This window comes from Mustela lutreola, chromosome 7 (genome assembly GCF_030435805.1).
Source record: "Mustela lutreola isolate mMusLut2 chromosome 7, mMusLut2.pri, whole genome shotgun sequence".
Classification (NCBI taxonomy): domain Eukaryota; kingdom Metazoa; phylum Chordata; class Mammalia; order Carnivora; family Mustelidae; genus Mustela; species Mustela lutreola.
This window is the reverse complement of record NC_081296.1, coordinates 128255295-128279933: the sequence shown is the minus strand read 5'-3', so window position 1 is coordinate 128279933 and position 24639 is coordinate 128255295. Positions and strand designations below refer to the sequence as shown.

General features: G+C 34.6%; 1 long non-coding RNA gene across 2 annotated transcripts in view; it reads left to right on the top strand.

The window, feature by feature from the left end:
• The first annotated feature begins 21277 nt into the window (after nucleotides 1-21277).
• The window catches only part of LOC131836794 (uncharacterized), a 141726-nt gene continuing 138364 nt past the window's right edge, over nucleotides 21278-24639 (top strand). The window contains exon 1 of one of the 2 annotated variants that reach the window (XR_009355784.1): nucleotides 21278-21354. This is a non-coding gene — a long non-coding RNA (uncharacterized LOC131836794). The remainder of the gene's footprint in view (nucleotides 21355-24639) is intronic. The other variant, XR_009355783.1, reaches the window with a different exon arrangement.

Genomic DNA, 24639 nt, shown 5'->3' with positions numbered 1-24639 from the left:
TTCTTTTTTTCTTTGGAATACATGTGTATATAAATTTCAGCATCTGTGTCTATATTAGGGAAGGGGAATAAAGATACCCTGGCAGGTGGGTCACTGCAGTCTAGAATTTTCAGGTCCGATTTAGATCACAGAATATCAGTTATCCCACAGAAATTCACTCACCTACACTTTTTATAAAATACTTAATAAATCTCTTGAATAATAGATAACTAAAGTCCATCTCTGTTCCTCCAAAACCAAGTAATCTAACAAACTTTTCTTAAAGAAGATTTTGTGTGTGTGTGTGTGTGTGTGTGTGTGTGCGTGTGTGTGTGTGTTTGTCAGAGAGAGAGAGTATAAGCAGGGACAGCAGCAAGCAGAAGGAAAGGGAGAGGGAGAAGCAGGCTCCCCACTGAGCAGAGAGCCTGATGTGGGACTTGATCCCAGAACCCTACAATCATGACCTATACTGAGGACAGATGTTTAACCAACTGAGCCACCCAGTGCCCCCATCTAAACAAACTTCTAAATTATCAGGCTCCCCTCATTTCCTTAACTATGACCACCTTGGTATTAAGTGATGCTCTTTTGGTCAACATGTACAGAACTATCTATTTTGTATTCTCTAATTAACTACTTCCATTTTTCTTAACCCTATGTATAGATGAAATGCCCACAAAGTGGTAACAGTGATTTTAAAATCTATCTCTCAGTGTCTTATGTTGTGGAGAAATGACACAAATTCTTAGTTTCCACTTATAAAAGGATAAGAGCTACCTTTTCTAACTTCTCTTTCTAAAATTTTTGTTTAATTGAAAATAAAGCTGGTAGGCTAATGTAAGCATACAATGGAGATATGAAGATTTATTATCTATAAATATAAAATTGACAGTTGCTCATGCTTTGAATATTCTCTTTCCTTAGACAAGCTCCCCTTCTTCATTGTTCTGGAATATATGAGAACCAAGATGTTATTTTTAAAACCCAATAACTTCTTTCCTCAACCTGATGTTTATTTGCTCCCTCTTAATTGCTAAATATTAAGCATCTGCCATATGCCCAACATGATATGGGAGAAACAAACAAGAAAAAAAGGTCACAAACTAGTTTCTTGCTCTTGGGGAATAAATAAATAAATAAATGAATGAATAAATAAATAACTTACTTTCTTTCTTATCCACGAACTCCTTCAGAAATTACTAACAATTTGTATCACAAACTAGTAAAAAACTTACTCCAGACAGGATAGAGAGATGTTACCATTCCTCTTTTCTTTAATGTAACACCTTCAAGGTCTGTAAGAGCTTATAATCTGCCACTTTCCTGAAACACAAATTTAAATCCTGAGCTGCCCGGCAAAGGTGGGAAGGATTCACTTTCCCAGTAAATATGAGCAGAGGGTATAATGTGAATGGTGTATATTAGCAAAAGAGAGGTTTAGAGAAGAGAAAGAACATCTTCCAACTTATATTTCTCTATATTGAAACGGACCGGAATAGTTGGGCGGGCAGTAGTTACCATATCCCTTCCCAGTAAAGCTGGGAGAACAGCATTATATAAAGTGCCACCCTAATGAAAGGAGAGGGTTCAGACCATCAGCTAAGATACAGCTGGTTTGCTGTTTTCAAGTGAATATAGCAGGCGATGATGAGGGAGGAAAGGGGTAGTGGCCTGCAGAGTACCAGTCCTCAGGGGAGAGGATCGAGTATGAGGAAGATTCAACAAGGCTACTAGAGGGAAGACATCTGCATCTCATATGTTTCTGTTTTCCTAGAATTGCTGCCTTTAAGGGGGATGTGTGTATTTCAAGTTATATTTTAGCATGTAATTTCATCTAAAAATACAGTACACGGTTGATATCTATGGAGTCAGGAGTTGACATAGATGTCAAGGGTCTACTAGATTCTATACCTGTGTTTCAAACAGCAAGTCAGTACACCCCACCCATCAGTTTTATTGACATGAAATCCATTGCTTTTACTGTGTAAAATTTACACAGACATGCATGGCTTTCTGCCACAAGCTCAGTTTTAGGGGACAGAAACAAATTTGTCAGCACGTTTAGAATGAAAGAATAAATACAAAATGCCTCGCTCCTAACATGATGCTAAAAAAAGGAAATGTGAAATAAAAAGTGAAATATGAAAATACGTTGTAACTATAGTTGGCAAAGAAAAAGATTAAAATGTTGAAAAAAAATAACAGCATCCTCAAGATTTGAGATCTAAGTGGCGAATCCTGGGTTTCCAAGTGGAGGAAGTGGCCTTCGTGTTCACAGCAAATAACTGGGCTTTCTGTTATTTGTTGAGCAAATTACTGGGAGCTGAAAAATAACAGGCATGCAAAATCACCTTACAGCTGACTTGTTCTGCAAAGTTCAGTGGATGTAAGGGGTGAAAGCTGTGCCTGGCAAGGAATAAGAGAAATTCAGCAGGTAAAAAAAAAAAAAAAAAAAAAAAAAAAAAGGAAAGAAAGAAAAAAAAAAAAAAAGGCTACCACCCACTGCTGCTTATTAAATAAGTATTACAATATTGGCAATGGCACCTGGGTTTTACTCAAAGTCAGAGAGAGAAAATGGAATCTTGGCAGATTAAAGCAATAGTCGTGCTGAAAATGTAAACACACATACGGAGATACACATGCACACACACATACTATATAATTTTTTTCATTTGTTTCTTTTCAGGCAAATTAGAGTGTGGACTTCCCAGCTAATTAGCCTTATCCTGACTCCCAGAGAGCCGACTACCTTCTCAATAACTTACAGGTGACTTATTATTTTTTTTTTCCTGCCAGTTCTGCTCTGTGTTTAAATCAGAAGGGCAGATAACCCATTTGTATCAAATTATGCATGACAGTTTGGGGAGTGGGTTATATACTTCTATGAAAGGCACAAAAACCCCAAGCTGTTGCATTTCATTACCCATACCACTCTTTGTTCCGGAGGCAAAGGCTTTTGTAGTTTTTCAAGATAATTTCTTGCAATTCTGTTTGCCTCATTGTGAAGAATTCAGAGAGCTGTAAGGGGATTGGAAAAAATATGCCTCCCATATAGCCTGTAGGTTCCTTGAATTTGGAGGAACAGAGGAAAGCAGAAGACAAAACAATAACAGCAAAAACCAAACCAAACCAAACAAAAACAAAAACCACAATAAGTGAAACCCACTACAGTCATTCTGCCAATGGTGGAATTATCTTTTTCTTCACAATTAGCAGTTCCTTTTACTATGATGTGAGGCTATAGATAGATGTGATCAACTAGTGTCATTGACATCTCCTTATTTCAGATATGTATGCATTAATTCCTTTGTTTCTGGGCATCAGACCAACTAGGTTGGGGAGATGGGGAGGAAAGCAGCCAGTTCATGGCAGACAGTACAGGCTATATGGTAATATACACAGCGTCTAGTAGAGCCAGAGTATTGTTTCCAAAGAGAAGTTTGTGCCTGAGAAAGCATAGCTTGCCGCATAATCTTAAAACCTTCATACTGCCTTCATTCAGCAATTTAATCTGTTGTAGAATAGTCTGGTTTGTAAGGGTCAAGGAGAAGGGCTGCTTATGTTTTGACCAAAACCAGCTGCAGATACCTTTCTGGTCTTTGGACATACCCACAGTTGACAACCTTTTGGTCGCCTGGTTAATGTAACAAATGTACTTACCTGGATATGGTTACATATTGGCTCCAAAGTCAACTAGCCATGACATAACAATAGGAGGTAGAAGAGGCAGCAATGAGTTCTCTACCTTCCAGTAATGTCCTGATATCCCAGATCACTTGATCTCTAGAAACTTCTGAACAGGAAGCTCCTCTATTTTCATGGAATTTACCTCCCACCATCTTGAGAGTGACTAAGATATCTGCTTCTTGTTCTCTGAGGCTAATTAACATGTACTTTCAGTGATGTGTATTTGGAGGCAGTTCTATGGACTGTGAAGTGGTCAGGTTCTCTGCAACTAAATTGTGTCTCAGAGCCTCGGGACTGAGAGGATCCTGAGGCAAAACAATAAAAGTATGTGTTCCTTCAAAATTACAGCAAAGTAGATGGAGAGAAAAGAGCACACTTTAGATCAATAAGTGCATGCCAGGTATTGAGGTTTTAGTCATTTGCAGCTTCAGCTCCAATTGAAGTCTTTATCTGATTGTGTTCATTGATAGTCCTCCGCTAGTCCCCCAGATTTATCTACTTCTGCATCCACTGAGTTGGAGAACTAGAAGGGTTGCGACCAGAATCACTGCTTTTGCAAATTTCACATCTTTGATAGTGGTGGTGGTAATGACCGTGATTCCAGTAGGAATGCTATTATTCCTCTTTATGTTGACATAGAAGTTCCAGAGACTTCTATATGATCTTTCCTATGAAAACAGCCTTGTGGTCCACAGAATGCTGAAGTAGAAGTCTGTCAATTGCAAAGGACATATTTCAGAGATGCATTCAAGAACTGGGAAAGTAAATGTGAATATTTGGATCATACAGGCTCTATTATGTTAGAGACAAATATTTAAATCTCATTTATTACTATCCCTTTTAAGTTGTGTCTCTGGATCACAGCGAGTCTCTATGTACCTAGCAATTAGAAGCTCAGAGCTACAGGAAGATAAAAAAAAATCCACAATTTTCTGAGTCACTTCCCTCCCTTGCTTTTGAAGATTTAAAGAACTAGCAGTATTTGCAATTGTAGCAGTACCATCCTCAAGATCATCAGGCTTCTTTATTTAAGAGTCTGTGAGTTCGTGAAATAATTTAAGAATAGAAATTAGGGTGAGATGTCATAAGTCCTGACCATAGTTGGTTATAAAAATCAAGTAGGATGTGAGTAGGATGCCCCTGTTTTTGCTCTTCAGCCTCTATGATCAGTTAAGCACTGTCAACTACCCTTCCAATTACTATGGCAGAATGCTGCTCTCAAGATCCCCACACTTAGTGGCCCTCTGAAAGTTATACTGTCTATGGCCTCTGCAACTATGCTTACTGTCTTCTCATTCCCATTCTATTGGGAGAACATCTCAACTGCCCCTTCTCCCACTAGCTACTAATATATATATTTTTTTCTTTCTTTCTTTTTTTTTTTTTTCTAAGAAATGCTTACACTCCCCTCCCCAGTGTGTTTCAAACGGTCTTGGAGTAAGGGTATCTACTAGGTCCTTTGTGAGTCAGAGTTTGCTTGGGTGGAGACATGAACAAGAAAATTTCACTCATTTATTTAAATCTGTATAGATTTTGAATTCCTTTCTTTGGAATCTACCAAAGTTTTTATCATCTTAGTGCCGTCATGGGCACTGCACAGTCTGGGTTTTAGCTTCTAATTCAACACATGGGATCTAGACTTTTGGTAAGTTCCCCCATGTAGCTAAATCAGCTTAATCTGAAAATTACTGTTTTGTTTTGTTTTTTGGGTTTTTGTTGTTGTTGTTGTTGTTGTTTTTTCTCCTTCATTAAGTACTCCCATGATCTATTTCAGGTACTCATCACTACGTAGTAAATTACATTAACTATCTAATGTAATCTAATGTTAAATTACATTAACTAACTAAACTAGGAGCTGTTTCTAGTTATAGAAATGGAGACCAAGGATAAGAAAGGGAGAAGGGTCCAGGAAGAAAATTCCTTTTGTGTTGCAGAACAATTCCATCAGCTGAAGAAGGCACAAATATCTTCAAGGAAGGCAGAGGTTCTCTGGGAGACAAAGGCAGTTTAGGGGTGATTGGGCATTGCTGTATTGCAAAGCCAAGGATTGTGCCCGATCGGTCTGCTTCAGGATCCCATTCTTTTCTGGTTAATGTCTTCACTTTCACAAAAGAAATTAAGAGAGACAGAATTTGACTCATTTCAGAATGCAACAACTCTTAGGCTTGAATGTGGCATTTTAGTGGTGCAGCTGCTAAAAATTAGTTTCTTGATCATGAGTTCTAGAAAATTCCCAGGTTTTAGTTATTATTCTCTTACCCAGTATTCAAGGATTGCAGCATGCCATGATCTCTTTCTCTCTCTCTCTCTTTTTATTTAAGTGTGCAGTGCTCTCCCCAGCAACCACTCCACATTTAATTCTCCATATTTCATGTTCTTCCTACTTTTCCTATAGCAGTGACCACATTTTCTTTCCTTAAAGCCAACCCTCAATGAGCACTTCACTTCACACATTTCACACATTTCTCCACCAATGAGAACTTAACTTACTCTTCCACCTAATATCTCTGCTCTGAATATTAAATTAATTCTGACTTAGGGAGATAAATAATACCAGATTATCTGATTTCCCTGAAAGTTCCTTACCTGCAACTCACACCCTGTGCTGATTTCTATACCAGTTTGGGTCCTATAACGACGAAATCAGAAACAGACTCATGCTAATTTAAACAGAAAAGGGTTTTAAGTGTAGAACTTAGGTCACAGAATCCCTTTGAAGATTGAAGAGCAAATATCAGAAATTGAGAAAGAAACTAGAGATGTTGGATTTAGGATGACCAGCTCATCCTGGTTTGCCTGGGACTCTCCTAGTTTTAGCCCTGAAACTCCCACGTCTGAGGAAATCCCTCAGTCCTGGGCCAACAAGAAAGAGTGATCACCCTACCTGGAGGGCTGCAGTAACCCCTCAAATCATGCCACAGGAGCAGCCTGGTTATTGTTATACTGACACTAGATTTTGTAAACTATCCGTGATTCTACTGGGACCACGACCTTGAAATTATCCCGCTACCAAAATTCTAAATAGTCCTGTTGAGTCTTTTTTTTTTTTTTTCTTTCTTTCTTTCTTTCTTTCTTTCTTTCTTTCTTTCTTTTTTTTTTTTTTTTTTTTTTGTTTTTTTTTTTGTCAACTGGCTATAGATTCAACATTCATGTCCAGATCATCTGTTTTCATCTCTTATCTGACCCTACTAACTGTCAAAGGTCAGCTTTTGCAGGATTTGGGGCTTCACTTGGAGGCTTAGCTCTCAGATTCCATTAGGACTTTTATGAGGCTAGGAAGACAAAGAAAAAAAAAAAGGAAACAAATTGCATTAGAACACTAAGTAAACAATAAGATGGGTCAAAGAGGGGAAACCAAAATAATGCTGGTGTCATTAAAAAAACTTATGTCAGAAGGTGATAAGGAAAAAAGCATCAAAATTTGAGGAAGTTTTACACATCAGTTTGTTGCGCAGCTGTGGGAGCTGACAATATATTTATATTACATGTGATAATGAACACAAGGATGGACTGACCGAGTTTTACCACCCAAAGCAAATTCCTCAAAGGATCAGAATATGAGGTGCTCCAACCTAGATCCTTGACATCTTAGGTCCACTCGTCTTGCCAGCATTTGGTAATGTTATTTTCAATGAATATTGCTTAAATATTTAAGGAAAAGTAGAATACAAAATTAAAATTAAATCAGAAATAAGATAGCCTATGCCATTTTTTGAAACATGGAATCTGAATTCTGATTAGATGGTGTTAGAGGCAAGCATACAGAATTGCCAATCAGCTTGAAAATACTCTCGTCTCAGTTTCATCGAGATCTGTCTCCACCAAATTGTATATGTATGTTTTCACTTCTTTGACTCTCCTTTGTCACATGGTTCTAGAAGAATGGACAAGAAAAAAATATATATAAACAAAATTGAAAGCCTTTTTGTTCTTTCACAACTTCTAATTAGTTTTTGTGGAGTTATTATGCTACTGGTCAGACTGAATGAATTGTGGATTATAAGCAATAACCTCATTAAATGGCTTACTTTAAAATGTGCACTTCATAAACTGAAATATGATAATGACTGTGACACAAAGAGTATCTTCAAAAACTCAGAAAAAATACATTTACCCCATTTTCACATATTCCATTTCTAAGACATTTTTGTTGTTGACTTCAGGGGAAAATAGTGTGAATATAGCAACAAACATGTCATGCAACGTTGTAATGAAAATAAAATCTATAGCTATATGTGTCAGTCTTTAAATTCCAAAAGTGGGCATTTTTTTAAAAATTGCATTAAGGAGCAATATAATCCTTATTCAATTTTAATGAAATAACCTTCTTCATTCATGAAATCAGAAGGCATATTAATAGAACAAAGATGACCTAATGACTTTAAATCTTACACTTTCCTACTTGGTGAATTTTGTAATGAGAGTCTGATAATCCCAGCTTAACATTTTCAAACATAGAGTCCAGGTCAGAAAATATTGCTCTATAATCTTTTCAAACATTCATGTAGATGTTTATTAGATCTTTTAGTTGTCATGGCCACTGTGTTCTCTGATGCTGACCTCCAGCTTATATCTGAGAGATGTAGGTGAGATTTTGTTACAAATTGGCTTCAACCTTTGCCTGGGAGGACCAAAGATGTTTATAAATAGATGTTCTATACGGGCCTCCTGCATTGAGCTCCAGAAGAATGTGCATTTATTATCTCACTCACTGTGTGTGTTATTAAATGAAATACTGGAGAGAAGTGTAAGACATCAAGTATATGGTGGAGCCATTAATAGGCCAACAGCACAGGCCACATTTCCTTTTCATCAAATCTGACAGTTTTAGTGTCTACAATATCATGGCCTACTTTAAAAGAGTTGCACCTATTCAGGCTGAATTAAAGGTTACAAGTATCAAAGTTAACCTATCAACTGGTAAATACCCATCATCAATCAACCAATTAATATGTTATACCTATCTGGACACATCAGCTTTCACTGAGCGTTCCCCCTTTTTAACTGAGGAATCAATATAGCTCCTCGTTGTGGTAAAAATACTAAAGTGGAAGGGAAAAAAATGATCGACTAAATGTTTTTGACCCATAAATCCTAAGAGCTGTTACTAAACTAATTTTAAAACATTCAGTATAACAATGGTTCAGTGTTTACTAGATGATATTTCAGATCAATTTTGTGAGTTTATCTTGTTTTCTGGGAAAATTCAGATCCATTTTACTTTCATGTGAAAATAATAATCTATTTTACAATGATTATGTGGACAATCACTTAAAAATAAAATATAGCTATGAAAAATAATTGTTAGCATCTGTTTTACTTTAACAGACTTAGCATGAGGAAAAAATAAAGCAAATTGGTCATAGGGAAACTGTAGTTCTTGAGATCAGAGTAAAACATATAGATTAATTTCCTTTCCATTAACTTATATTTTGATACCTTATTTTCAGTGAAAACCTTCTATTGGAACATGTTGGAGACAGTCTTCATCAACTTTGAAAGTTTTATGAGCATTCTTATTTTACACCAAAAATCCAATAACGTGTTCCCTAAATCCTAATGCACCATTTAGTCTCTTATTTTAAAGCGTTGGTTATATTCCCATTCTCCTGGCATATAACTTTGTATTGGTAGACAGTATTGGCAAGAAGATGTTAGGAGGTAAGAATGACCTCGGGTTAAGAGCAAGCGAGAAAACAGGAACTTTAGTCCTACAACCATAAGGAACTGAATTCTGCCAACAATAGTGAAATTGAAAGGGTGTTGTGAACCTCAAATGGATTCATCATCCTGGCCAATTTCAGCATAGTGAGACAGAACAGAGGACTCAACTAACCAGTGAACCAGGCTCCTGACCCATAGTAAATTATGAAATAATACATTTGTGTGGTTATATGCTGCAAAGATTGTGGCAATTTATTATGCAATTTAGAAAGCTACTACAAAATATACACTGCTCCATGTCTCATGTATACATTTATTACTTATTAGAACACTGTTGGCCTAGATCAATGCAATAATAATTGTACCAAGACACTAAGACAAATGCAGTAGTAGTGACTGTTTTATTTGACTGTCATATACATACCATAGTTGTACACATATTTGCTATTATGTTGTTATGAATACATGGCAAAATACATTTTTAACATCTTGTTACTTTGAATAATAACTTTCAACTATTAAGATATATGGCATATAGACTTCCATTTGTTCTCTATCTCTGTATCCTGCCAATGTTACTGGTGGGCATGTGCAGTATCCTATCCTAATATTCACATTATTCTTCAGTGTTTCTAAGTAGGGTTAGAAGCTCTGTCCTCTGTGCTTCTTCACAACACAGTTTAAACACCCTGATATAATATGAATCATGTATAGTTATAATTTGTCCATTAGTTGGTCTTTTGAACTCTTTTAGAACTTTATCTCAGTATCTTTATACTGAGACTTTATCTCAGCTTTCCAATCAATAATACCAAGCACAGTGCTTAACACCTGATAGATGTTTCATAGATGCATATTTAAATAAAAAGATGACTAAAACTGACATAAAATGTTTAGTTTTATCTTTTTTTTAGTTTTATCTTGACTGTCAATCTATCACCCATTTTCTACTCCCAAATGCCCCAAAACACACATTTTTTTTAAAGATTTTATTTTTTATTTGACAGACAAAGATCACAAGTAGGCAGAGAGGCAGGCAGAGAGAGGAGGAAGCAGGCTCTCCAAGGAGCAGAGAGCCCAATGCGGGGCTCGATTCCAGGACCCTGGGATGATGACCTGAGCCAAAGGCAGAGGCTTTAACCCACAGAGCCACCCAGGTGCCCCAACACACATTTAAAATAGATGTAATTATCTGTCTTAATAAAGGGCTGAACCTTTATTTGTTTGCCAAACATGCTGAATATTTACATCAGATGGTCCAAACCATTGTTGTCACCCTGGAATTTGGTTGCCTGGTATTAAAGAAAATATTTATCTCTATTCCTTGAAAATTGACAGATAATTAGCCTTTGTTAAGTTTAATTAATTTTCCATAAAATTAAAATTGAGTCTTTGATTGTGCTATGAATGCTTTCTTGTCAGAAAGAAAAGTTAGAGATGGATATTAACTAACTTATTGAATGACCGTATAAAATTGCATTGTGTTGACCAAACTGGTTTTGACTAAGCCACTATTGTTCACTGTGACATAATATATATGTGTTCATGAACATATATATATATATAAGGAAAACCACAGTCAACAGAAATCTGCCCTCCCTAAACTGGGGTATACTAAGCTATCCATCAAGAATTGGGCACAATTCCATTATCCTAAGTAATCTAGACCCAGAGTCAACCGTTAAAAAGCAGAGAGAAATAAATACCACTTGGGATAGCAATGGAAAAGATTTTTCCTTTTTTGTCTCAGAGAAATTTGTTTGTGGCATTTTCACATCAAGAATCTCAAATGAACTTGACAAATATTTAACATTGCTTAGAGCTCACATAAATGCTTGCACTAATTGAGGTTACAAATTATTCTTAACTATTATTAACATTTGTTGTGGTTAATAATAATAGCCATTTATAACAGTAAAATGTCAACAATGAAACCAAAGGTATAATGAGGAAAATAAAGATCGCTCATGAAACACATGGCATTGTCATGGCTAGAAACATGGGTATAAGAACTTTTCTGGCTGGGTCCAACACTGACCTCAAACAAATAATTTAAACTCTTAGTTTCCTCAACATTTAATTAAAAAAAAGGCACACAGAATTATATTATCTTAAGGATTTAGAACATGGCCTTATACAACAATTACTCAGTATGATGTTGATGTTATTGGAATTTAAAAAGAAACGATTTTTCTTGAATTTAAATCAACAAAAGCTTTTTATTTAAAAAATTTAAAGATTTTTATATATTTATGACAGAGAGAAATAGTGAGAGAGGGAACACAAGCATAGGGTAGGGCTGGAGAGGGAGAGAGGGTTCCTGTCAAGCAGTGAGCCTGATGCGGGACTCAATCCCAGGAAGGAGGCTGAGATCAGGACCTGGGCCAAAGGCAGACGTTTAACAACTGAGCCACCCAGGCGCCCCCAATAAAAACTTTTTAGACTGTTATTATCATCATTATTATTGTCAAAAATCCAAAAATAACTATAAATTAAACTATTTACAAAAATAACTATAAATTAAACAGCATTACTAGGTTCTTAAAATGGCTTGATATTGACTTTTCTACCAATGGTGACATGGAGAATTAATTACATTTAATTACTAGAAAGATAGAAAAATCATATTTCTGAACATCTGATATATAAGTCTAAATTTCAAACCTGACAAACATTTATCCCCGTTAATTATCTCACCAGCCATGATTAAAATATCTCTCTTTGATATCTCATGGATGTCATAAAAACTTGCTAATGCGTTACAAATATAATAAAAATGTATTGAAATGTGACGTTACAATTATTGCAAAATACACAGATTATTTTCATGGAGTTGATGTTAGAAGACACATAGGGGTACACACAGAGAAATCATTGAAATAGATATTTTTTGCTTTTTAAAAGTGTAATTGAAATACAATGTTACATTAGTTTCAGGTGTAAAACATAGTGATTTGACAAGTCTATACATTATGCTATGCTCACCACAGTTTAGCTACCATCTGTTACTATATGACACTAAGACAATATCATCAACTATATTCCCATCAACCTTTTATCCCCATGGCTTATTCATTTCATAGATGGAAATCTGTATCTCCAACTACCCTTCTCCCGATTCCCTCTTGTAGACATCAGTTTATTGTCTGTATTTACGGGTCTATGTCTGCTGTTGGCTGGTTTATTCATTTGTTTTGCTGTTTAGATTTTATATATAAATAAAATCATCGAGTATTGTTTTTCTCTGTTTAACTTGTTTAACTTAGCCTAATATATTCAAGATATATCCATGTTGTCACAAATGCACAATCTCATCCTTTTATTGGCTGGGTAGTATTTTATTACACACACACACACACACACCCCACTTCTTCTTTATCCATTCATCTATTGATAGACATTTGCGTTGCTTCTATATCTTGGTGTTTGTAAACAATGCTTCAATAAATGTAGGGTGCATAAAGCTTTTCAGATTAATATTTTCATTTTCTTTGAGTAAATACCTAGCAGTGAGATCTGTACTATACAGTATTTTTATTTTTAATTTTTGGGGGAATATCCATATTGTTTTCCACAGTGGCTGGACCAATTTACATTCCTACCAACAGTACCTAAGAGGTTGTTTTCCTCCTCATCTTTGCCAGCACTTGTTATTTCCAGTATTTTTTATTCTAGCAATTCTGAGAGGTGTAAGGTGATATCTCATTTTGATTTTGATTTGTATTACACTGGTGATTAGTGATGTTGAACATCTTTTCATGTATCTCTTGACCACTTATATGTCTTCTTTGTAAAAAGTGTCTATTCAGGTCCTCGGCCAATTTTTTTTTTTTTTTTTTGTAATGGGATTATTTCCTTTTTTGGCATTGAATTGCCTAAATTATTTTTATATTTTGGATATTAACTCCTTATTGGATAATATCATTCACAAATATCTTCTCCCAACCTTTAAATTTTATTGATGATTTTCTTAAGTGAAAAAACTTTATTTTTTTGTGTAATTCTAATAGTTTGTTTTTGTTTTTCTTTTCCTTGCCTGAGAAACAGCCAATACCACAGAAATATAAAGGTTTATAAGAGAATACTATGAAAAATTATTTGCCAACAAATTGGACAAACTAGAAAAAACAGATGAATTCCTAGAAACATACAATCTTCCAAAACTGAATCAGGAAGAAACAGAAAATCAAATAGGCCAATTACTGGTAACAAAATTAAAATGGTAATTTAAAAATCTCCCAACAATGAAAAGTCCAGGAGCAGATGAATTTTTAGCTGAATTCTACCAAACCTTTAAAGAACTAATGCCTGTTGTCCTAAAATATTACAAAATTATAAGAAGTAGGAAAATTTCCAAATTCATTCTATGAAATCACCATTACCCTGAAACCTAAACCAGACAAAGACACTACCAAAAGAAAGAGAGAGAGAAAGAGAAAACTACAGGCTTATATCCCTGATGAGCACTATATGCAAGAGCTTAACAAAATATTAGGAAATTATAATTGATAATACATTAAAATATTAAAGGGAATGCTAGACATCAGCAAAATTGAGGATGACTGACTTATTTTTCATAAAATAGGGGCAGGAATTGTTATCTTAGGTAAGAAACATATTACTTGAAGTATCATTCATGTTATTATTAATAATAGCTGACTTTTAGTGAATGATTATAATGTACCAAGCATAATAAACATTTTATGTAGATAACATACAATAAAAATAGTTATCTTTGTGTAGTGATATTATGTATATTTTTTTCTTGCATAACGTATGATTTTAGAATGAATATGAATTATTTGGTTAAAAAGTTTCTACAGTCATTCTAACACTTAATACATGACACTTCTGAGTTGTAATTCATATGACCCTTTTCTCTGTGACACAACACTAAATACCTGTTGTAATTTCAACCCCAGATGGTATCATTCACTGGTGTTTAAAAGGAGCTCTCTTCATAAATTCTGTAAAGTACATAAAGATCCTTTCATAAGAGATATGGTTATGTGTTACTCTCTTTGATAAGTGTGAATGCACACATTTGTTTTTGTTGGGAAACAAACATTTTTCAAGGATGTGTGAATTCATAATTTATTATGTGGATGAATGATGTTTGTACATTATATTCTTTTTCTTTCTAAAATTTACTGAAGGACAAAAAGTAAATTCCAACTCTTAAATCATTTGTGAGAACTAGAATACAAAATTATGGCATCTTTAAATGGTGCTTCTTACTTAGGGAAAAAAGAAAAATGGAAGTGAAAATGTATTCCTGAGAAGTTCAATACAGTGATAAAATAATTCCTAACATGGAAGTTCACCAGTCTGGTGATGAAGAGGTTGGAGAATAAGGTTACAAAAAAGAAAATAAAAGCTGAGAAAAAAAATCTTACTAGTAAAAATGCATTGGAAATGACTTATAAAAAGAACCTTAGGATCAGGACATCCATTTACCCACTAAATTGATTTACACTGAAAACTAGATTCCTGTGGATCCTTAAGTATGTATCTGTGTCCCAAAAGGCTTTTAAATCTGTAGTACTATAAATATGGCACAGATAATTTGGAGCCAGTAATTTACTTATTTATTTTACAACATAGAGAAATAAAAAGGAATAATTAAAATATAATATATACCTGTAAGAAGTGTTTCATATCATTAGTCTGTAGAAGTGTTGTTTCATTAAAAAGCTCATCTATTGATAGTGGTAGGAAAGAAAGGTCAATTTAACACAATAAATCCTAGAAATATATACATAGTAGAAAACATATTTTGGGAATATTTTATTTATAAAATTTTATGTAATCTATGTAAATATAAATATATAGTATATATAATTCATACCATGTACCTTTTAAAGATAAATTATTTAAATACATATGTGTACATTATATGTCTATATATATGTAAATACATGAATATGTATGCATAGGTATATATGCATATTTGATAAAGTAATAATTTAAATATAACACTACTAAATAAAATATGAGCATGTCCTAATTTTAAAAAGAGGTAAAATGTCCTGAATTCTGTTTTCAGCTTAAATAGCTAATTCTCAGGGACAAAGTCCAAGAACATTCAATTATAAGCATGCCCTGGCATTCTTTAGCAACTCACCTCACTTGATTTTCTTCAAAGTTACGGTCACTACCTAAAAGGCTTCTTTTCTAGGTGTATGGGTGGCTCAGTCAGTTGAGTGTCTGCCTTTATCTCAGGTCATGATCCCAGGGTCCTGGGATGGAGCCCTGTATCAGGCTCCCTGGTTGATGAGGAGACTGCTTCTCCCTCTCCCTCTGCCTGCTGCTCTACCTACTTGTGCTCTTTCTATCTCTCTGTCAAATAAATAAATAAAATCTTTTTAAAAATAAGTAAACAAAAGGCTTCTTTTCTTCATTTATTGGTTGACTTGCTTATTTTCTGTCTACCTCCAACTAAAATGTGAGCTTCCTCAGAGTGTTTTTCCTCAGCAAATCATCAGCTCCCAGGATAGGACTAGGATCATAGTGGATGCTTTATAAATATTAGTTGAATGCATAAATACTCAGATTGAATATCAATGTATAAACTATCATTTGCAAGCCTGTATTCCCTGTGTCATTTTTAAAAAATCCTTAAGGCATATTTAAGAAATCTTTAATTACTCAACCCTTTTATCATTAGAGAAAATATTAATGAGAATATTGTGCTACTTGAATTATTTCCCACCCTACCATAAGGGATGAGTTGGTATTGTGTCCCATTCATTTTAAGCATAAGAGAGGATTTTCAAATAGATCCATTCAAAAGTTTAATATGTGTCCTTTGGAGGATGGAGACAATGGAGAAAGAAATTTAAAGAGTGAGAGGCTGGCTGAAGGCTGGCTGTGGTAATAAAGAGTGGACTTCGGTTTGGGAGGAACTGAATGATTCAATGATAATCTGCCTGAGATCCTGTTTGGATTATACCTGGAATTATGTATTTAAGGAAGACCATTCCTGGTTGTAAAGCTTACAAAAAGTGAAGAAGTCGAGTCTGGGTCTGTAGGAGGTGAGATGAGAGAGGTGGCTATATCCAAATTATGTAGGGATATGCAAAGATTTGATTTTTACATTGACTATTGGAGGATTTTGAACAGATGAGTAACATGATCCAAACTGTTAGATCGCCCTGGTTCTACGCTGAGAACAGAATAATAAGAAAAGGGGTGGAAGGAAAAGACTAATATAATAACTTGTTCAAGAGACACTTGTGATATCTTGTCCAGGGTGGTAACCACTACTGTCATGTTTCACCTGGATTATTACAAGTATTTCAGGCTCCCTTTAGTTGTCCCGCCTACACTCCTCTCCTAAACCAAAGAGGTTGGGTGGGAATGCAAAACAGGAGAAAGGGGACATTGGGATGGCTCAGTCAGTTAAGCATCTACCTTCTGCTTGGGTCATGGTCCTGGGGTCCTGGAATCCAGTCCCATATCAGGCTCCCTGCTCAGCGGGGAGTCTTATAACTCTCCCACCTGCTCATGCTTTCTCACTATCTTTCTCCCTCTCAAATGAATAAATAAAATCTTAAATAGATAGATTTATTAAAACACACACACACAGACAGGAGAAAGAATGAAGAAGCCAGTCACAGAGTTCTAGCCCAAGCAGAACCACACTGCCTTAAGTAGGTAGACAGCCCAAAGCACAGCCACAGTGGGGGCAGGAAAGAGCCTCAATTTATTTATTATTTTTAAAAGATTTTATTTATTTATTTATTTGTTTGTTTGTTTGTTTATTTATTTCAGAGAGAGAGAAGAAGAAGCAGAGGGAGAGAGAAACAACAGCTGCCACACTGAACACAAAGCCAAACACCACCATAGATCCCCTGATCCTGAGATCGTTACCTGAGCAGAAACCAGGAGTCCACAGCTTAACTGACTGAGGCACTGAGACACCCCAAAAGAGCTTCACGTTAAAAGAAGTTGGATTAGTTTGATTATTACATTGGATTATTACATTGGATAATTATTAACTGAGCTGAGACTGTTGTGAGTATAACTGACCAGATGCCTTTGTATTTCCTGAGAACAATATTTCATCTAGTGTGGTGTGTGTGTGTGTGTGTTTGTGTTTCCACCCATTCTAACACTGGCTAAATGGGGTTTATATGTGCATAGTGCTGTTTTTCCTTAAAAATATGATAACAACTATCTATATGGAAGAATTAAGTGTTCTAGGAAGCCCTGTAGCAATGCAACCTTGTTTTTCTTTGTATTACTATAACCCCGAATATAAGTATAATATTAGGTAAGTAGAGTAAAATGAGTAAAATCTATTGATCTAGATGAGGAACATGAGATTACCCGCTGAGTTTTGCCAGTTCTTATCTGGCCACATTGTATTTTAGATCTAAGTTTATATTCTCTGTAAGTGGCAGTTCATATATACATTACAAATATTTTTCAGAGAAAGAATATAGAACAAAATATATGTAAACTACCCAGTTCAGTAACTGAAAATTAAATAGATGATTAATAAACATTATTCATGGGGCGCCTGGATGGCTCAGTCATTAAGCATCTGCCTTTGGCTCAGGTCATGATCCCAGGGTCCTGGGATCCAGCCCGGTGTCAGGCTCCCTGCTCCGTGGATAGCCTGCTTCCCCTCTCTCACTCCCCTGCTTGTGTTCCCTCTCTTGCTGTGTCTCTCTCTGTCAAATAAATGAATAGTATCTTTAAAATTAAAAAAATATATATTAATTTAATATTAAATATAACAAAACAGCAAAAAAACCCTCATTGCTTTTTTTTTTTTTTTTCTTTTCTATTTGGACCTCAGATGCAATTGTTTGACATAATTATACTCTCATTTCATGGAAAATTATCATCGCTGGTGTGTGCAAGGCCCATCTCCTGACTGATTGAATGTTTTATTTTCCTTTAACTGTGTTATTTCCTACTGTCATTCAGTATTTACTTTTCAAAAGCATTTTATATGTGTTATTTAGTTGGTATATCCTTTTATAAAGTGTCTATTGTTTGAGGCTGCATATGATTTTAATTTACACATATGGAATTATATTAGAGATTGCATCTCTTCCTTATTTTATTTCTCTGTAGCATTTCCTTCTTTAGATCTATCCATGTCACTTTATGAGGACTATGTGGTTCTTTGTTTCATTATCTTCTATAGTATGCATCTACTACAATTAACTAATATGCATCCCTGATAATAGACATGACATTGCTCCCAACATTCCATCCCCCCACAATAAAACAGTGGTTAACATGCATGCACACATCCCCCAAAGAACATACGTGAGCATTTCTCTGGGATATATGCCCAGGTATAAACAAATATTTAAATTGACCTATTGTTGCTGTTCCATACTTATCTAGAATGGCTGCAGCCACCAGAAATGCAGGAGGCAGGAGTGTTTTTGTATTCCAATAAACCCATCAACTTTACTCACTCAGTTTTCTGCAATCTGCCAGCTCCAGAAAGTGATACCTTCTTATTTGAATTTATACTTTTCTGTTTACTAATGTGATTTAGAATTCACTACTGTCTTGATGGTTTTAGTATTGTAAATGGCTTTAATATAAATTAATATATATTGGGATGCCTGGGTGACTCATTTGGTTAAGCGTCTGCCTTCGGTTCAGGTCGTGATCCCTGGGTCCTGGGATCGAGTTCTGAATTGGGCTCCCTACTCACTGGGGAGTCTGTTTCTCACTCTGCCCGCTCTGTCTGTTCTGCCTGCAACTCTCCCTGTATCTGCTCACTCTCTCTCTCTAATGAATAAGTAAAATCTTTTTAAAAGATAAAATTTAATAAATTATATATAATAAATATAAATACATAGTTATATTAATTAATATAAGTATAAAATTGCTTTTATCCTTGAAATATTAGTCCTTTTCTCATTGCGTTATTCTGTTGATAATTTGCAGGACTTCTTTGTATATTCCATATAGCCAGTTCTTAATGGTTTTGATATTGTAAATATTTCTCCCATTGGCCAAGAAGAGACTGTATGCAAGAGTGGTAAATAACATGGATTTTTTATTTAACTATCCATATGACCTTGGAAGAATTACTTTATCTCTTTAGTTGTTATTGTGCTGTATCCATCAGCAAAACAGGCATAATGATAGAAAAGGTTCTTGGCACACAGTAAGCCCTCTATAGGTATTAGCTCTTATAGTTCTTACCTCTATCCATGGTGTCCTTTGTTTGAAAAAAATCCTTTATTTTGAACTGTAATTGAATTCCCTATAGTTCAATGTTTTGTATGTTTTACTTAGAAAGCCCTTCCCCACTCATATCGGAAAGGTGTTATACTACATTGTCTTCTTTTAAATTTATCGTTTGACCCTTCACTTGTGAACCTTTAATCTGTCAGATCTATCAGGATTTCACCACTGAATATAGTATTATATGAGGATCTGGTTTTCTTTTTTTTCAGGCCGAGCCAGTTTTGACAACCTCAACTGCTAATCCCCATTGATTTGTGGGGCTGTTCAACAATTCATCTTTTGAAAATGTAACAAAAACAAACAAAAACTGTAAACTCAGAGTAGAACAGGAGCTTCTATGTTAGTGTTGAAATGAAGAATAAAACTTGAAATAACCATGGAAGAGCCTCTGGGTTTATGATACGAACCACTCTTAGAAATTAAGGATTTTGTGATCTGCATTTTCTGAATGTTTTATTTTAAATAATCATTTGACCCCAATAAAGTTATCTTTTCTCTTTTCAAAGAAGGCTTGATTAAACGCCAAATAAGTGGATGCATTTGGTTGCGCAATTGCTATTGAGAAGATAAGACTTTTTAAATTTTTTTTAAAGATTTTATTATTTGAGAGAGATATATACAGAGAGAGCACCAGCAGAGCGAGGGGAGAGAGAGAGGGACAGGGACAAGCAAAGTCCCTGCTGATCAGGGAGCCTGACTGGGGGCAGATCCTAGGACCTTGGGGTCATGACCTGAGGTGAAGTCAGATGCTCCACTGGCTAAGACACCCAGATGCCCTGACAATGCTTTACTTTTTAAGATTTCTTTGTCTTCTTTTCATATTTCACCCCAATATAATCTGATTCAGTTATTGGTGGACATTAATGGGATTTTATGTTATCAAGGAAAGATGAAATTCTCATTCATGATCACTAATTATCCTTTTGTGGGTAGAGGTAGACAAGAAAGGGAAATACCTTCAAGAAGTATGGGCTTGAAACATAAGCCTTTGGCGTATGAATCTCAGCTCATAACTCTTAATTTGCTTATTCACTTTGATACTCAGTTTTTTTTGTCTTTACTGATGGCATGTTGTGTCATTTAAATGAAAGAATACATCTCTCAAGTTTCTTGCCAACTGTTTGACAAGTCTATATATGTTAACCCCACCTCTTTCTCTTTCCTAAAAAAATTAAAGCTCCAATTTATTTTATAAAAATGAGATTTTAACTGCCTAACACTCTGTGTAGTATAAAAATTATTTTGTAGACTTGCACTCTTAGTTTTTTAAACCATCAAATAAGAATGGCAAAATTTGATTAACATGAAGACTTCAAATGTCTGCTTTTAATGGGAGACACGCTGAATCCAAGAAGAGAATCCCTTAAATTGTGTATTGAATACCAGACAAGCATTCACACATTGGTTTCTTGGGTGCCAGGTAATTAAAATGTGTAATTTGATCTTAATTAAATTACAGACTACCCAAAGGCCTTGATCAGTGACCTTAATGGCTTCCTCCACTCTGTGCAAAGAAAAATAAAATAGACTTTAAAAATCTAGCTATTGAATTCTCTTCCTTTTCTACGACACCATCCCACCCCAGTAGACATACACTTCTACTGAGTGCGGTGTCAACATACCTCAAATGCACCAATTAAAATCAGGGCTAACTCTCAACTGCCAGGCCTGTCCTTTTTTATCTTATTTTTATTTTTAACTTGGCACCAGGGAAGTCTGGGCAGCATCAGTTATATAATTCCTGTGCAACCCCAAGTTCCCACCAGCGTTGAGCTTGACCTTCAAAACACTCCCCAGGTATTGCTCTTTTTCTTTTGGCTTTTGTCTATCCTTACCCCTTTTTGCCTTCTCGCCTCTGGTTTTTGCTGCTTTTTATTTTGGTTGAAGTGTTTCTGATCAGCAGGAGAACTATCCTGGAGCTTTTCTATCTTGCAGAGTTAGTTAATGAGATTGTTGCGGACTTTAGATTCCAAAAGAGAGTTTTTCAATTTAGTGGGTGAGGTTAAAGTCAAAAGCAAGAGAATTTATGTATTTGTTGAATCTTCATGACTCAGTATAAAAGCAATGAACTTTAGAGTCAAACACCTGAAACTGAATGTAGCTCTACAAACTATTAATTGTATGATTATGTATTTCTCAGTTTCTTCAACAATAAAGTGAGGGTGCTTGACTATCCCACAAGACACATATAAAAACTAAACTAAAGCATACATATAGAAAAGGAATAGCCCATTTATTTTGCTTGGAATGACAATGAAACATAACACTTTAAATTCTTCACTTTTTAGAAGATGCTTTCACATTTATTTGCTCATTAAATCTTTCTTCTTACTATCCATAACTGTGTAATAATTTTAAGAACATAAAATACTGTTTTTTGCTCCCTCTTTAGTTTATCATTATTTTTTAGTAAGCCACATCTTTTAAATTGAATTTGGGTCTAGATTTTTACTTAGGATTAGTACAAGTATATATATTCTGAATTGTTGCAAGTTCAAATGGTATATTTATACTTCCTTAATGTCAGAATAAAATTAAAAAATTTAGTCATTTAAAGTAAAATTTTCTAAAGTTGTAAATGAGTAATTATATTTGTATAGGTAAATAATAAACTTGTAAGCAATATAAGAATGAAAATAAGTTAACTATTTTCATGGTCATACTCTTAGACTAAAGAATGTAGAAAGAATCAGGTGGTTTTAATTAAAACATATGAGATTGTTTTCCTCTTTTTAATCTAAAAAAAGAAATATATATCAATGTTGATGTTTTATTCAAAATGATCAAATATTTATTCAAAACCATGAGCTGTGCATTACTTTAAAATCCTATTTAATTATAGGGTGTAACTATCTTATTAGAATATTGATTTTTATCTTTGTGGCTCCTTACATTGGTTATGGACAGTGTTTCTCTGTCAAATATATGGCTTCTGGCTAGTAGAACTGGATATGCATACAATACTTTATATCAATTCTAATATTTGTGTTTTGAACACATTTCCCAGTTACTAAAATAACAATGCCATGTATTATGTCTCTAAATTTTGTATTTATCATTGTTTTCTTGGTTGTTTGTTATATATTACACATAAATGGATTTAGTTTGGATTTATTTTCACAATTTTTACTCTTTATCTTTAACATCAACTTTATTTTAGACTTCAAGAAATTCACAAAAATAAATTAGGTGCACACACAAATACAAATTCATAGTCCTTGCCTAGTTTAAGACACTTAAATTAGGGTAAGTTAAGGATGTATATTATAATTTCCAGAATAACCACTAAAATTTATGAGTATTTACTAGAAATCTAACAGAGTAATTAATATGAAATATAAAAAAAATAATGATCCAAAGAAGCTAGGAATGTAAAACAAATGAAAAATAAGATAAGAAAAATTAAATACCAAAGGCAAGTTAGAAGACCTAAATAAAACATGTGCCTCATTATTCAGGAATTTTGCCATTTTTTTAAATTGCCAAATGGAATTAAAAAAAAAAAGAGGGAGGAGTAAAACATCATCCTATCTATAAGAGATACATATTAGATACATAGCTTAAAAAAGGACTAGAAATAAAAGAACGGAAAAAGATAGAATGCAAACAACAGTATGCTTAAGAAAGTAGGACAACAATGTTTTGTTTTGTTTTGCTTTTTCTCTTTCAAGATTATATTTAAATTAAAGTTAAATTAACATGTATTATAGTATTGGTTTCAAGAGTATAACTTAATGATTGGTCATTGGTCATTTTCATAATACACCCAGTGCTTATCATAACAAGTGCCTTCCTTAATGTCCTTTACCTGTTGAGCTTGTCCTGTCACTTACCTCTCCTCCAGCCACCCTCAGTTTGTTCTCTACAGTTAAGAGGTTCTTATGGTTTATCTCCCCCTCTGTTTTTCTCTTATTTTATTTTCTCTTTCCTTCCCTTATTTTTCATCTTTTTTTTTCTTAAATTTCGCATATGAGTGAATCATAGGGTATTTGTCTTTCTCTGACTGGTTTTATTTCACTTGACATAGGACCCTCTAATTCTATAAACGTCATTGCAAATGGCAAGATTTTATTCTTTCTGATGGCTGAATAATATTCCATAGAATATCCATATCTATGTATTTTATATATATTTATGTATATTTTACATATATCTGTATCTATATCTATCTATATCTACCTATATGTCCTTACTCCTCATCATCTTTATCCATTCATCAGTCAATAGACATTTGGACTCTTTCCATAATTTGGCTATTGTTAATAATGCTGCTATAAACATTGGGTGCATGTGCCCCTTTGAGTTAATATTTTTGTATCCTTAGGATAAATATTTAGTGCAATTGCTGGGTAGTTCTATTTTTAAATTCTTGAGGAACCTCAATACTGTTTTCCAGATTGACTGCATCAAATTTCATTCCCACCTACAGTGTAAGAGGGTTCCCCTTTCTGCATATCCCTGCCAACATGTTATTTCCTGAGTTGTTAATTTTAGCCATTCTGACAGATGTGAGGTAGTATCTCACTGTGGTCTTGATTTGTATTTCCTTGATGATGAGTGGTGTTTACTATTTTTTCAGGTGTCTATTATTCCATTTGTATGACTTCTTTGGAGAAATGCCTGTCATGTCTTCTGTCCATTTCTTAACTGGATTATTTGGTTTTGGGTATTGAGTTTGATAAGTTCTTCCTTTTCTTTTCTTTTTTTTTTTTTTTTTTAAGATTTTATTTATTTATTTGACAGACAGAGACCACAAGTAGGTAGAGAGGCAGGCAGAGAGAGAGGGAGGAGGAAGCAGGCTCCCTGCTGAGCAGAGAGCCCAATGTGGGGCTCAATCCCAGGACACTGGGATCATGACCTGAGCCGAAGGCAGAGGCTTTAACCCCCTGAGCCACCCAGGTGCCCCAAGTTTGATAAGTTCTTAATATAGGGTATTAGCCCTTTACCTGATATGTCATTTTCAAATATCTTGTCCCATTCCATAAGTTGCCTTTTAGTTTTGTTGACTCTTTCCTTTGCTTTACAGAAGATTTTTATCTTGATTAAGTCCCAATAGTTCGTTTTTGCTTTTGTTTCTCTTGC